At 38.4% G+C, this 16,537-nt stretch overlaps 2 long non-coding RNA genes across 3 annotated transcripts; both read right to left on the bottom strand.

Annotated features, from left to right (window-relative positions):
* Positions 1 to 4,240: 4,240 nt before the first annotated feature.
* Positions 4,241 to 7,220, bottom strand: LOC114569924 (uncharacterized). Its single transcript, XR_003694437.1, has 3 exons — positions 7,099 to 7,220; positions 6,902 to 6,989; positions 4,241 to 4,326 (listed from the first exon to the last, which is right to left on the bottom strand). It is a non-coding gene; the product is annotated as an uncharacterized LOC114569924 (long non-coding RNA).
* A 1,444-nt stretch (positions 7,221 to 8,664) lies between these two features.
* Positions 8,665 to 14,922, bottom strand: LOC114569926 (uncharacterized). 2 transcript variants are annotated; one of them, XR_003694439.1, is made up of 3 exons: positions 13,650 to 13,726; positions 11,643 to 11,692; positions 8,665 to 8,687 (listed from the first exon to the last, which is right to left on the bottom strand). It is a non-coding gene; the product is annotated as an uncharacterized LOC114569926 (long non-coding RNA). The 2 variants fall into 2 exon arrangements; XR_003694438.1 differs by lacking the exon at positions 13,650 to 13,726 and adding an exon at positions 14,622 to 14,922 and having other exon boundaries at positions 8,672 to 8,687.
* Between the last annotated feature and the right edge of the window lie 1,615 nt (positions 14,923 to 16,537).

The raw sequence follows: 16,537 nt of genomic DNA, 5'->3' as shown, positions 1-16,537 counted from the left end.
GTGTGTCTAGGACATAGTAAAGTCAAATCTACACGTGGAGTAAACATTTTACCATACCATATGTTAATCTTGAATTAATCCAGTTATCATATCCAACATTAACACCATAAGCATGACATCTTCATCACAGCAATATCTTTTATTAGATGGAACCGCCTGAAGTGCAGAATAGGAACACAGAGTTTATAGCCTAGTTATGCAGTAATCACATCTACATCATGGTTCAGTAAAGTTTATTTTCATGGGAAAAGCTTAATACATTGTTGTTCTACAGTCTACAAAAAAAAACATTCACGGTAAGCTGTAAATGAACTGATGATAAATGGAGTGATAAATAAATAATAAAGTTGAGTTTTGAGGCTCTAAAGCTGCCACACAGTTAGTTTACAGCCTCGGTCATTATCCCCACTCCTGCCTCTTCTACCCCAGCTCTCTGAGAACACACACATGAAGTTTTTTTTTCCCCCTGTCCTGAGATGGCTCAAACCCCTTTTCCCAACCCCCCTTTCTCTCTTTCTTTCTCTGAATACCCACCCACACACACACAGGTCACAGGCGAGTTGGTGAGGTCACAGGCTGATTTCCAAGGGTCAATAACCACATAGGATGCAACCTATTTTGAAGAAAGTGAGTGACCTTTTTTTTTTCTTTACTTTTTCCATAAACGTGAACTGGGATTTAAGATTGGAAACTAAAACCAGGAATTTTGCATCTAGCTATTTAATCTTAAGGTTTGAACATATTCTGTGTTTTTCTTTTTTTATGATCTTGTACAAAACTATACATTTGTATTTGAGTCGCATACATTTCAAAATTGTAAAAACATTGGTTGAGTTAAGTTTTTTTCCCCTCAAAATGTTTGTACAAATTGTATTAAGAATGTCCAAATGGGAATTCTCCAAATAAATCTACAAAATGTCCTTTATGCTCACAGATCTCTGTTGATCATTACATGGATTCCATGTGCTTTCCAGTGATAAATAATAATAATGTCCCAAGACCCCCCACCCCCACTGCAGCAGTTACTTGGAATGAATACAGTAGTCATTAAGTCACAGTTGTGCACTCAAGCTCTAAGATGTTAAATTCAGGGACGGAAGAACATATTCAGGTGCTCTGAGACCAGTGAACATTGCTTATTAAGACTTACGGCACTCTTGTTTTTTCATCCTAATGTTCCCCGTTTCCAGGGCTGCAAAAAACACTGCATTATATGTAGTGCATTGAAAATGTCACAAAAAAAATGCATATTAGCAAAAGTTACCTAAGGTATCAAAAGTTAAAGTACAAGTAATGTAGACCTATACTATATACCTAATAATAATAATAATAATAATAATAATAATAATAATAATAATAATAAATCAGATTTACATAGCGCTTTTCAAAGTCCTCAGACACGCTTTGCATAGTCCTACTGTATGATACAAATAAACATTTTAATAAAAATAAGATGAACTATGGCCGTGTGAGTGTTGTACTATGATATTAAAGGTTAGCATTTTAATGTTGTTGCTAAATGATGAGGAGACGGTTTCTTTTAAGCTCCAACTAAAGAAAACTGAAAGCTTGCCATCACAACTGCACACACTGAAGAAGTGTTTTATTAAAATGTCTTGTTTTGTCCAACTAACCAGGACAAGGACAAGTGGCAAATTTAAAAAGGTTTGACGTGATTGCTTGAAAATGAGTAACGCTCGCAGTTTTCTTCAATTGGTAACAAGCACGAGTCAATACTGAAGCCACTTTTTCAAAACTTCTTCATACAGTCTGGGTTACCAACATGTATATTGGCCGAACAGTTAATCTCACCTCAAACACTTCATACATGTTTCAAAATCAGCTCGGTGGACCAAAAACACTGGCAACACCTCTCACTCAGAAAGCACCGAGATAAAAACACTAACAACAGGGAGCATTACAATAAATGATCAACTTTTAGCACATGAATCCGTATTTAAATAAGAATAACATCTTTTTCCTAGGACTGTACTAAAGTTTATGTAACAAGAATGAATCAGATATGCTTCAATATCCTTTATTTTTTTGTCATTCAACCTTTATTTATCCTCGAGAGATCATTGAGGGGTGACCCTCAGTTTCAATGACAGCAAGTCAAAATACAAAGAAAAATACAAAACAACAGAAATAAGAGAAAAAAAGACAATTAAAAACTTTCTGAATTGGAAAAATTACTTGTTTAAAAAAAATAAAAACTGTATGATAAGGATGCAAAAGAAAGTACAATTATGTAAAAAAATTACAAGTAGAAGTTTGCAGGTTTAAAATCCGATTGTCTAAGTTGTCCAAAAAGCACATGTGAGTTGATTTTAAGGAAGTGTTGAAATCTGTTCCAGTTCCTGTTCAGTTCAATTCAATTTTATTTATAGTATCAAATCATAACAAGAGTTATCTCCAGACACTTTACAGATAGAGCAGGTCTAGACCACACTCTATAATTTACAAAGGCCCAGCAATTTCCCACGAGCAAGCATTTGGTGCAACAGTGGCGAGGAAAAACTTCCTTTTAGGCAGAAACGTTGAGTGGCGAGGAAAAGCTTCCTTTTGGGCCGAAACCTCAGACAGACCCGGGCTCTTGGTGGGCGCCATCTGTCACTGCCGGTTAGGACAGACACTGATACGGAGTCAGGTGCACTAAAGTTAAACGCAATTTTTCCAAGTTCAAAGCGAGCTCGTGGAATATGAAGCAAAAGCCTGTCGGCAGAGCGAGTCTGATAAGGTCCCTCTGAGTAACCGCGACGTTCTGAAAGTTAGTGTGGTAGTTTTCCATTAAGAGCCTTATAGATAAGGAGATAGGACTGGACGATTGATCGAAGATTTAGCAACATCGAAATTCTGAAGCGGTTATCGACCTATTTCTCCCAAGACTATCATTCCGATAATTGATTCCTGTTGATAGGCCTACTTTCTCCTTAAAAACATTCTACCGTGGCGGGGTTGGCTCGGTGGGTGGAGCAGGCGCACATATGTTTAGAGGTTTATGCCTTAACGCGGGGGTCCAGGGTTCGACTCATGTCTTCCCCCCCCCCTCTCTCTCTCCTTTCTCACCTGTCCTGTCCATTTAAAAGGTGGAAAAGCCCAAAAATAATCTTAAAAATAAAAACTGGCCCGGACCAGTCAGCCGCATGAAAAGCATAACGGAAGATAACTCAAACACAGAGTCCGAGTCAACTGAGCAACTTGTGCCCCCAAAAAACTAGTGTCCGTCGTCTGGAAACATTTTGGCTTCAGAAAAGATGATTTAGAATAACATTTATCGTTATCGAGGTAAAAGGTGCAATTAATCGTGATTTAGACTTGAGATCATATGGTGCAGCCCTATAAAGAGATACCAGTGAGTATCACGTCCCTCTTGGAGAGAAAACCACACAACCATACGAAATACAATGATGTGTACTATAGGCATGACCTCTTATCAATCACAGGGCAGAGTGATCGGCTGTGCTGCTGCACAATACGTAGTTTTTTTTTTTTTTTTAATTCGTCATCGCAAAATCAACTGCCGCAATATACATATCGCGATAAACACTGAGATTTTTTTTGTGTTAGTTGAAAGAAAATATCAGCAGAACTCTGCACTTCAAAATGTCACTTTTTTTAGTGCTGCCTTTTATATTCAATTCAATGTTCAATTTGTTCAATAAAAGAATGTAAGAAATTATTTCCTTTCCTTTGTTTTGAATTCAACAAGCAGTCTGTTATATTAGGGTACTAAAAGCAGCAGAAAATGCAGAACTGCATACATTGTAATGTTTATTTATCGCAAGTGATATCGTCATCGCGATGTTCAACAACTTTATCGCATATTTTCCTCATATCATGTCCAGAGATTTTCGAGTGGAAGATGATGCATGTCTATCGATCACTTCACTGTATTCCAAGACGGACATGATAACGGCTTCAACAGCCCTTTTCCTACAGAACATGGGAAAGATGCTTTTGCGGTATTTCTGTAGAAATAGACAACTTTCTTTGTCCGAGGCGGCACACAAGACTGTCAATGTGAAATTTGAAGGAGAGTTTTTCGTCAATCCAGATGCCAAGATATTCATATTCTGTGAGTCTTTCAATGAGTAAGTCCGTTCATAGTGGAAATTTTAAGGTTAGTATAATCCATAGCTCTGGCTCTGAAACAAATCTAATTCCTGAAATTCCAGGGCTGCAATAATATGTAATGTGTGTGTAGGCTATAGTATAATCACTCACACTGTTTAGTACTGGGGGGGTGGCGGGGGTTGGTCCCTCTCTGCTGCATTTGGCCACACAAGTTCTCATCAACATCAAATCGTCCGTCTTCTCTCTCAGCTGAAAGCAGAGTGTTTGGAATGATTATTATTTCATTTTATTGTAAACACTTTCTATATATTTCATTATGGTTACTGCAGAAATGCACAACGTTTGCAATCATTCTGTTTGGAGGTGATTAGGTCAAAGGCTGTGGAGAAACTGGGTGAATAAGGCGGGAATGCAGAAGGAGGAGACAAACTGACTCAGGAAATGCAAATGTCTCACTGTTCATCTTTTCTAGAGTGTTCTTTTGTCCTCTGTCCTCGTCCTGAGATTACTGTAAGTATGTACTAATACACTACTCAAATGACTTTGCTGTCCCTTTTGAAATGTTGTATGATGAGGTAATAATGCTTTTACTGCTATAACTTGTTAAATATGATCACCATCCCTCTACCTTTCTGTGGCGCTGCAAACCAACGGAAGTGCTTGAGCCAAGGCGTAACTTTGAGTTCAACATGGGGGGGGCTAATGTTGGTAAAAGTGATCAAAACTCAAAAAGATTGTGAAAAAAAAAAAACTGGAATAAGGAGACAAAAACTTAGAAAGACGCAATAAAAACTTTGAAAAAACCCTCCAGAAATGAGACAAAAACGTTGGAAAAAATTGTCCAAAAACAACCCTTGAAACAGGCAACAAAAACGTCGAAATAAATTGTCAAATTATTTTAAAGTGACCACAACTCCAAAATGAGCAACTAAAAAGCGGCAAAAAAGTCGGAAAACGCGAACAAGCAACAACAACTTCGCAAAAAACAAAGTTAACCATTGGTGCAAATTACACCTATGGCTTCAGCACAAAAAAAAAAGTGCACTCAAAAAACTAGTTTCCACTGTCACCTCTGAGTTCACACATACTTGGAGGTGTTACATTTGAATACAGAGATCTCACTGAGATTTCCTCTAGTGCCTGCTTCAGTGTACAGCTTCTTTGTGAAACAGACCGTAAACACTACATACTATTTAGCCATCCAGCTAGATATTCAAAAATGGAATCACACTCCAAATAATGATCATTTACCTGCCCAAGGGGCCTGTGAAGCAGACAGAGAAACAGTGTGTATATTTACTGCCAGTTTAGCCTCGTAACCAAATCACATGGTGATTTCTCCCAGAGCTGGGCCATCAGGGACATGTAGTGTAAGCCCAAAAGCCATGCAAAGCATTCCAGTTATGTGGAACTTTTAATGGAAAGATCAGAGGAATGAGAACGCATCCATCATCATCCGTCAGCCTCCAACATTTACATACAGACTAAGCTTTAGAGTGTAAAGTCATTTTCTAAGTCTCAACTAATCCCATGTTCAGACTCAAACCAACAGTGAATGTACAGTATCCGCCAACAAGTATTGTGTGTGTGTGTAACGACACACCAGTGAGCCACACGGTTGCACTGGGTGACACGTTCCTTCACTACCATGAACACACACACTGTTCTTTATTTTGACTCAATCCCACACACACCGTCCTGCTGCCACAAATAGTCACTAGAGCACCAAATGAGGAAGAATCCGCCTCTGAAAATAGTCCCCAACAACTGCACTATTTCCTCCCTGTTTCTTTAATGGAAAACTACGGTGTCCAGCTGTTTTAGGAAATTACTGAACCTTTTTTTTAACTGGAAGTATTAGGGCTGGGTTAAAAATAATCGATTCTCCAACTAAATTCAATCTTTGTTTAAGGTGATGTCATATCGACAATAATAGACAATAGATTTAATAAAATCTCAAAATTGATCTTTCAGTACATGCCATTTTATGCTTGGAAAAATGCTTTAAACTAAATGTTTTGGGGTCAATTCTTAATGTGAACTTTAACCTGGTACATTATGAAAAAACATATTTGAGAGTTGCTTCTCGCTTGTACAATTTACATCAGACGTTCCTCTGAGAATCTCTTTTATATACAAGCAAAATAGGTATTGTAACTGCAATTTCCCTAACCTACTGGACATCCAATTGAAAATGTAATCGTTTCGGGACTTTGAGTCGGAATTGAATCGACTTGCCCAGCTTTAGAAACTATATTTGTGAGGTTTTTCAATTGTCTGTATCGGAACCAATGGGCTATTAGTATGGAGAGCAGTGGTGTAGTCTACGTGATACCCACTAGGAAAAGGTCAAGGATTTCCATATACCCACTTCCAAAAAGCCCAAGGATACGTAACGATGATTGCTTTAGGACAGAACTTTCACACTTTCATTCATGAATTCAAACCATCTGTGTTGCGAGTCACGTACTGTAGTAACAACAACAACGTTGCTTGGCGGTCATTCTCTGCGCAAAATCTGAAATGAACTAATGTGAATCACTGGAGACTATAGGAGATATCAAACGAGTGATAGGCTACTGCAGCAAACGTCAGCGTTACAGAAACTACAGGAAATGAGGCTGATGATATACGCAGTAACGTTACAAAATATGCATGGGGCGTCGCTCTGGGATGGGCCGCTCTGGGATGGGCAAGTATGAAGCTGGGAGGGGAAAAAAAATAAAAAAAATCACAGTATACTCACTACCAAAAAAACTAGACTACAGCACTGAATGAGAGACAAACTAAAACAGTGTTGGTCTTTTATATAACTATAACTAACCTTATCCTTTAAGCTTTAATGTTCCTGCAAGATGAGGAATACATGTACAGTACGTGGCAGAAGTGTAAGGGTTGGGGGTCACAGCAGCCTGTCAATAGATGGAGAAAAAGTTTTAGTTGATGGTGTCTAAAGTGTAAGGAGAGGGAAGTAGTACTAGTAGTAGTAGTGGCGAGGCGTTGTTTTTTTTTTTGCGTTACCTCTGTGGCTCTCTCAGGCCCGGTGTTCCCCTTCCACAGCCGGCAGGTAGGAAACCTCCTGGGGAACTTTGATGTCTTCCTGCAGAAATAAAGATCCCTCGAAGACGCTGCTGAGGCAGGACAATGGCACTCCTAGTCACAAAGAAACCCCTACTTTTCATACGTTACGACAAACCACAGAATTTTTTTTTTAGTACAGGAGGCCCAAAGTTCACAGATCTGCTTATTTACTGGCATCTTTGCGATTTTATAAAAAGGCTACTTAGACAAATATTGTATGATTTTTAGACCCTACAGTATATTCATGGGCCACATCTGCATCCTGGGTAAGCTAGAGGTCTGCATTTTTACATCACCTACATATCTTCACTTTAATGAAGTGTGAAGTGAATCATTGTTCCATTTCTTCCTCTCTTCTCCGGCTGTGTCTAATGTGAAAAGAGAACAAGTTTCATGTCAGTCATCTCCTCCTGTCTGCTGTTCAGGTGTGTTGTTGGCATGCACTCAAAGAGTATTTGCAGAAGAAGAAAAACAGGACGTCAGTGTGCAGAAACAAACTGCTAGTTCCTGACTCGGTGTTCTTCCCGTCTGCAATGTGCCCTCAAGCATACAGTGTACAACGTGGAGCTGTGTGACCTGTTGGTCTACTTACAGTCTGTCCTCAAAATGTACATGTGGAAATCCCAGCGTACACACAGCCATTCCATCACATACGATAATCATTAGGTCAATTCAAACATCTACATAAAGCTGCAAAGATTAATCGATTAATCAATTAGTTGTCAACCAATAAATGAATCGGCAAGTATTTTGATAATCGATGAATCTGTTTGAGTCATTTTTTATGAAAAAAAAAAAACATTTCTCTGATGTCAGCTTGTTAAATGTGAATATTTTCTAGTGTCTTCTCTCGTCTGTGACAGTAAAGTGAATATCTTTGAGTTGTGGACAAAAAAAGACATTTGAGGACGTCATCTCAGGCTTTGGGAAACACTGATCCACACTTTTCACCATTTTCTGATATTTTATAGATCAAACAACTAATCGATTAATCGAGAAAATACTCAACCAATTAATGGACAATGACAACTGCCCTACATCTCCATTTGATGAAGTTCATGTGACATGACTGAAAGCTCCAGAACGGCTACTAACGGATTTTGAGTTTTCCAAGGTCAGAAATGAACTCCATTGGAAATCTTCAATTTCCACGTACCTTTTTTTTTTTTTTTTTTATACTTCCAGAGCAGTTGTTGGTTCAACCACGGGACCATGAAGAAGATGACGTCAGCGTCGGTGACATGCTTTGGCTCTTGACCAGGATCTACATGGGGAGGGAAAAACTAGTTTAGTTTAGTTATTGGTTTACACTTATACAAATACTACAGATTAATATACACATAATCAATAAAAGATGTGATGGAGAGTGGCCGGGATACCTCAGTTGGTAGAGCAGGCGCCCATATATAGAGGTTTACTCCTCGACGCAGCGGCCGCGGGTTCGACTCCGACCTGCGGCCCTTTGCTGCTTGTCATTCCCCCTCTCTCTCCCCCTTTCATGTCTTCAGCTGTCCTGTGGAAATAAAGGCCTAAAAAGCCAAAAAAAAATCTTAAAAAAAAGAATATTGCAAAAAAACAACTCTGAGGCTTAATCTGGGCACTCTCCAACGCATACTCCAATTAAAATGGAGAGAAACTAAAATACAGATAAGAAATGAGAAGAAAGAGAAGAAAAAACAGCCCAAACTAAATTACACACAATATCAAATCAAAAGAATAAATATGAAAGGTAAAATAATATTAGGAGTTACATGGATTGTTTACAAGACATCCCATAGGGAGAACATTGCACAGACAAAAACAAACCTTTAACAGCTTTCCTAATCATCCTGTTGTCCTCGGGTCAAATCTGAACCGTTTACAAAAACTTTCTATATCAGAACTACGACAAAAGAATGTTGAAAAAAAAATGTAAATGTTGAAAAAAGCAACAATACAAAAATACATCAAAAACATCGACAAAGGTGACAAAAACTTGTTAAAAAAAACGGAAAAAGCAACAAAAGACTTGTTAAAAAAATTAACAAAAAAGTAACAAAAAAATCATCAAGAAAAGTGTAGAAAAAGAACAACAGAATGTTGACATTTCGACCCAAAAAACCCACAAAGTTTCATGGTCGACGAAGACAACACAAGGGTTAAATTGTACAAGTGTTAGCTTTGGCAAAGCATCCCATATCGCTGACCCTCTGTCATTTAAACCAAACGGAAGTTGACTAAACTCCGACTTGATATCAACATGTCTCGATGAAAACATTTAAATACCTAATATCTGAAAGAGAACAGCATATAACAACAAGGTAAAGGTGGGAATAACTTCTCAGCGGACTTTAATAACCTCTGGGATAATTTCTCGCCTTAAACATTGGGTGGTCCTCCCGGGTCAAAATTTTAAATCAACATTTTTGGGGGGTGCTTTTCCCGACACTTTTTATTTTTATTTTATTCATACACCTAATCTAAATTGCATTATACCTCATTTTTGAGTTATAAAAAAAAAAAGCTGGAATTAGGCATTATTTTTGATTAATAGTTAGTCAGGATTAGTTAGGGTGTTGACTGAACCACAGACTGGTTTATGTCAAAGTTTAGTCAGGATACTGTTTTAGAACCATTTCATTTTATATTTTTTTCTCAAATGCTATAAAATTGAATAAAACACCCAAAATTTAATGGAAGTAATCATGAATTTTACCTGCGCAGATGCATCCAAGTTATTTTGGCCACTTGAGAGAAAGTTGAAATAAACCCATATTTCTGATTTAAAAAAAACTTTGAAAATGGGTCAGATTTGACAGAGGACAACACAAAAGTTAACAAAAGTTAAAGTGTGTTGAAAGACATGAAATGTAGCCTACGATCAACTGAAAGGGATGGCAGCCCCAACTCATTGCTTTATGCTTTAAGAAGAAGAAGAAGAATGCTGCATGGGGAAATTACATTTTTTACACTCTGTTGTTACAGTTACACACAACACACACAGGCCCTCGAAATACACACACACACGCCCAGGACCTTTACATGCATTAAATGGAAAGATGGGAGAGTGAGGGGGGCTGCCCATTTCAGTTGATTCCTCTAAAATCACGTGTCAAAACTCAAGGCCCGCGGGCCAAATCCAGCCCCCTCGCAGATTTGGAACCGGCCCGCAATTTAGGTTCCCAATAAATTGTGGCCCGCCTAGTTGTGCACCAAACCAAAAAGACGGGAAACCGTTTTTCAAACTGTTATCACGTGACACTCAAAGCAGAATTTGGCAGATTTGCAGACTCTGAGACTCCGAAATCCCCCCCCCAGAACCAGAGAGTTTTCACATACAGGCTGTGAAACCAGTTGCTGTGAGTCGACTGTGTGGTAGCTGCTTTTGAAAAATGGAATCTTTGGTTTTGCTTTATTTGCTGAATTCTATAATGGCTAAGAAACGTTTATTTTGCTGAGTTTTTCTGGGGCTTTACGTAAACAAAAATGCGACAAAAGTCAGAAAAAGCAACAAAAAAGGAGACAAATGTCGTGAAAAGTGACAATTTATTTTAAAAGCGTCAAAAAAGTAAAAAAAAAAAAAAAAAAAAAAAACAGCTAAAAAATATGCGACAAATGTCAAAAGCGCCATGCAATAATACAGTCAAAGATATTTGACTTGTTCGATTAAATAAAAGCATGGCAACAAACTACACATGTCTGGCTCTTGATGTGATTCTTATTTGCCAGTGGGGCCCTTAGTGAAAGTGAGTTGGACACCCCTGCTGTACATGATGTAAAAACAGGAAACGATTGCAGGAATGTAACCTAGATTTACTTTTCATAGTATTAGTTTCATAGTACGGAGCTTGTATTTATGCTGTTGTAATGGGAATCATCAGATGTGTTCGTTACTGAATATGCCCCCAAAACAAAAGGACACTGCGCATTAGAAACAATACAGAGAAGTGCTTCTGGATATGTCATAAACGGATTCTTTTTTTCCCTATGTCGTTGGGACTGTTGCCTCGTTTGTTTAAAAAACACCTGATACTAAGCCGGGATTTATATGCAGGGATTTGTTTTTCGTTCATTTTAGATTCCTACAAGTCCTCTCTGACATGTACTGAAGTATACTGCATTCATAAATTTCTTTAAGTGGAGGAAGGCTTGACAACATTTTTGACATATTTGAACATAAACATATTTTCCCTTCAGGCATCTCAGCAGATCCTTACTGTTGGGGCTGAAGGAAGAGCGAGTCATGTTTCACTGTCATTTAAATAAAAATAAAAAAATGAACAAGTTTGTTTGTGCTGTTGCAGTTATTCCGAGGTGATGAAGTGGTGAATGGACCTTGATGAACTGTTTGAAATGTTCTCCAACCTACAGGCTACATATTCATACCACGGGCATTTCACCTGGGTGTGAAATCCTATAAACACATCATCATATGAACAAGAGAATTTAAACCCCCAAACGCTGACTTAAAAACAACAAACAACCCAAACTCAAGGTCCACTTACTTGTTTTTTTCCTGAGCTGTCAACTATATCACACAGGCTTCTTCTTGATGCTGTAAAAGGCCCAGAAAAAAAGGGATATTTTTGTCAAACAATTTTATACTCAAGAATGAACTTCCATGCTTAAACAAAAGAGAAAAATACAAAACGGTATTCATGTTCAAATGAGGCCTTCGTTATTTATTTATTTATGTGGTATTTAAGTGTTTGTTTGTTCAATATGTCATGAATATGGACTGACACTCAATGATTTGCCTCGCCAGGCCCAGATTTTCCTCTGAGCCTCAAAAGCCACATTATTTTTCATTTGATCCAATTGCTACAAATGCAGCATTTGAGGCCTAAATTGTCCCAGTCCACAGCCATTTGGTTTAAATTCCAATCTTAAATTCCCTGGCTGAACTGTGGAGAAATGTGTACAAAATGATTGGGAAGTCACGTAGAATATTCCAGAGACAAGCTGGACAGGGTGGAATAAAAAAAACTGTTTCAATTAAAAGAATACTGGAAACATCTTGAGTTCAAGCTATGTGACTCAAACCATTTTAATTCACATCTCACTTTGAATGAAATAGCTTTTCTAACTTCCAATGGAATACACTTATTCTTATTACTCTTATAATGTTACCACAGTGCACATAGCTGTACATTCTGTACATATCTGTCTATATGGTTCATACAGAATATCCATATTTATTCTGTTTTTCTTATTATATATTCTGTTAATACACTGCATATATCTATATCTATATTATGCTTACTACTAGTAGTCACTGCTACTACATTGCACATATCTGTACATGTTGTTCATACATTGTTCATATTACATAGCCATATTTATTCTGCTCTTATAACACTGCAATATAATTATTGTCCTGTCTATGCACCACCTGTCTATACTTGTATATCGCATTGCACTTTTCTGCTTTTTTTTTGTTGCACTTCTGATTGGACGCAAACTGCATTTCGTTGTCTTTGTACTTGTTCTCTGCGCAATGACAATAAAGTTGAATCTAATCTTGAATCTTATTGCACATTGGCTGCAATTCCTGTGCTGACATCACGGAAACAGGATGCGCTGGAGACTGAAGCAGAGGTAACAGACATTAAATAATAGATGTGGAATTGAAAAAACATTGAATTGTATGCTTCATTAATAAGCTGTTCATAAACGGCCACACGCCACCATGGAGGATAGAAATGTGTTTACATGTATTTTTATTAAAACCAGAGTATTCTGATCTGTTACTTAGTAAAAACTATGCCAGTCCTACATTGTAAATGTTACTTAAGTTAAAGTACAAAAGTAGAATCGGAAAAATGCAAAAAGGTATCAATGATAGACAAGTACAAGTATAAAGTGGCATGAAAGGGAAATACTTTGCTTTCCTCACTTTTATTGTAACACAACAAAACCATCTCCTGTAATGAAGAAAGCAGTTTTCATTTGAGCTCACTTTTCATCACAGTACTCACAATGATCAACCTGTGCACACGTTTCTTCTGTTAGCAGAAAATAGCTGTAAAGCTATAAATGATGTAAAAATATAGGGTTGTTCATGTTGAAACTGTGATCCAGAAAGAAGCACAATTTCACGAGAAGAAAATAAACCAAAACAAAAGATTGTGTAGCCACAGTCACGTCACAGTTTCCTCAAAGATCCAACACAAAAACAACTCCCAAATATCAGTAAGAATCATTTCTCACATGGACTAGTATCAAATGAGACTCCCTTATACATATGTAATTAACAGCTATTAGCCTACATGTGAATTACAGCCAAACACGCGTTAGCTTTAAATGAAGGGAAATTAATCCGGACATTTGAACACTGAATTAAAAATATGAAAATGTGTTCCCTCGTGTGTTTTTCTTTCTATTTCTAATTTGTGAATCCAGTTCGCTGCGTGTTCGCATTACGGCCGCTCAGGATTGGATGAACGAATTAAAAAAAAAACACACACACCTCACAATTTCAGGGAGTTTAACCGTTTGTGAATCGGACTCACCGGCCACGAGCTGGATCAAAATAATAGTCCAATATCCCTCATGTGGCGGACAGCGAGAAGACCTGCGTTGCTTTCACAAAGCACACAAAATGGAGAGAAGGGGGAGGAGTGAGGGTGTTGGTGGTGTGTGTGTGTGTGTGTGTGTGTGGGGGGGGAAGAAACAAAAATAAAAAATAAAAAATCCCCGCGATGACAGGAGAACATGTCTACTTTAAAAAAAAACTTCATATTGCGCTGAAAAAAAAAAAGAGATTGGGAATAATTTCAGAGAAGAGTTGTAAACACGAAGCGACCGTTTGTTTTTTCGTCTTTTGTTTTAAATCGATTCAATTTAAAGAAAGAAAAAGAAAGACACATAATCCTAGAAATCTGTTATAAATAGGCCTGCATCTTTTATCGTCTTTTATTAGTTCACTTAGCCTTGTTTCTTTTTAAGGACGCTTTTTAACCTTTGTTAATGATGCCTAAAATGACCCAAGCTGTTCACTCTGGTTGCGGTTAGAGGCTGTAGAGTAAAAAGAATAGCCTACAGTAAAATTCACCTCAATGCTCCTCGTCTCTTCCAGTCCGGGCCACCACCGCCACCAACCGGGCAAGGCGGGGCACTACACCCTGGGCCTGCGGTCCGGCATGGCAGGGGGAGGCCGAGGCGGCCGGGGCCCTCAGCTAGGAGGCCTGCTGAGGCGCAACAACAAGTAGGCTAGGCTAGTGACAAAGTACTACAAACTTTTAGTTTGAAGCTGAGGTCTTCAAAAGTCATTTTTATTTATGTAGCCTATTAATGAGTATGCCTATATCATAATTATGACAGAACTTAATTTTTTTTTAGGCCTAGCCTACTTCTATAAACTTCCATCGGTTTTCATTCGTGGGAAGCAAAGCGACTGAAAAAAAAAAAAAAAAACGTTTCCGGCTGCTAGCGTCGCTGACACAGCTGTTACTAATGAACGCACTCAGTATGGAGGTTCTTACCGTCGCATGAGCCCAGCGGGCGGCCCGGTGCTGTGTGTCACCCCCGGTGCTGTGTGTCGGCCCCCGGTGCTGTCGCGGCCTCGGTGCTGTGGCGGCCTCGGTGCTGTGTCAACGAACCAGCCTGCCGGTGAAGAAGAACCGGGGCTTATACCCGCAGAGGCCCCGATACGAGCCCGGGCATCGAATAGGCGAATGATTGTTTATCAATAACCAGCGTCGATACCGAACAAACGCTGCGTGCACCGGCACGCGGACATGAATTCACTGTAGTCCGCACCCGGGTCCCGCGCGGCGGCACACTTCAAAGCCTTTAATCGGACCGTTAAAGACGCGCGGGTGGGCAAATTCATTTCAATTATAATGCGCGTTCCCGCCACGTGCACGCAGTTTGATGGAATACATTGAATCCGTATAGGATTAAATGGCCACCTGTTAACTTTAGGGTCATTTCACAACAATTACAATAATAATAATAATAACCAATGGCATTGGACACTGTGATCCAGTCCTACAGTCTCTCATGCAAACATGTCTTTCCCTTTTGAATAAATAAATAAAAAATGACTTCCAGACGGACTGCCCTTCGCATCAAGTGTGGATCACATGAAATAATATCATGACGGGTCAGTCCACGTTCAATGTGACGCAGAAAGTCGATTTTTGAAAACTTGGGGAAAAAAAGAAGAAAAAAACCCAGATATGGATCACAATTATAGCGGTCAATGTTAAATAGCCTATTGTTTGATATTATTGATGTTCAGATCAGGATATTATCCAGACACATGGGAGACCTGTCAGCAAACTGGCAGAGCTAGGCATTTAAACACGTTTTTAATAAAGTTCGCCTATATGTCTAACAGGTTTGCACACGTACCATTGCTTGAATGTGTGTTTAGAATGGGTCTGAAAGACACACCAAACTGTTGGAAAAGTAAGACAGAGGACGGCCAATGACTCCATGTCCTATATGGACCTGTGATCAGGTCCAGGAGCTTTTGGACCGGGATACATCATAGGATACGATTTGTTTCCATTGAGTAGCCTACTTTTATTTTTAATAGCCTACTTTAAGTACATTTTCCTGGTGATAACACGTAACATACTTTTACTTAAGTACCATTTTCAATGCAGGACTTTTACTTGTAACAGAGTATTTTTTTATAACGGGGGTAAAAAAAATAAAATGTGAGCGTCAAACACTTAATTTCCTGCCTTCTTGTGAATTTTTATGCAACAATTTATGTTGCAAATGTCTTTGTGTATAGAAAATAATAACCCTAACCCCGTGTCCCCTGCATACCCCACGGAATCTAAGGCCGATGTTTTTTGTATGTTGTTTAAAAAAAAAAAATTATAAATAAATGTTAATCACAAAAAAAAGATCTTGCTCCTCCTGACACTTTCTGGGAAAGCCTATAGCAGGCTATTTTTTATTATTTTTTCTCATATCATTTTGATCACTTTCGCACATACTGTATATACAGTAGGCTATATATATATATATATACACACACACTCACCGGCTACTTTATTCAGTAGGCCTGTTCAGCTGCACGTTAACGCAAATGCACAGCAGCAGCATAGCACTCCTCCCGACAAACCGGCAGCAGCTGCGTGATCACGTGATCCTCCGAGATTTTGGTTCATATATTGAAATGATGGCACGTTTTTTTTTTTTTTCATTCACTCTGATTTGTGTGTCTGACGTATAGGCTACAGAAATTAAAGGTATAGGACCTACCTACCAATACACATAGAGACACACACACTTTCATACATTTATGTCCTTTTGAAAAATAAATTCAGTTCAGTGATCATGTATTTTGCTTCATTTCTAGAGCAAATTAAGTTCAAACTTGGAAGGGTAATAGGAACAATAAAAAAACAATGGACATTTCATATACTATAAGTTAACA

This window comes from Perca flavescens, chromosome 15 (assembly GCF_004354835.1).
Source record: "Perca flavescens isolate YP-PL-M2 chromosome 15, PFLA_1.0, whole genome shotgun sequence".
NCBI classification, from domain to species: Eukaryota; Metazoa; Chordata; class Actinopteri; order Perciformes; family Percidae; genus Perca; species Perca flavescens.
This window is presented reverse-complemented; position numbering and strand designations above follow the sequence as displayed.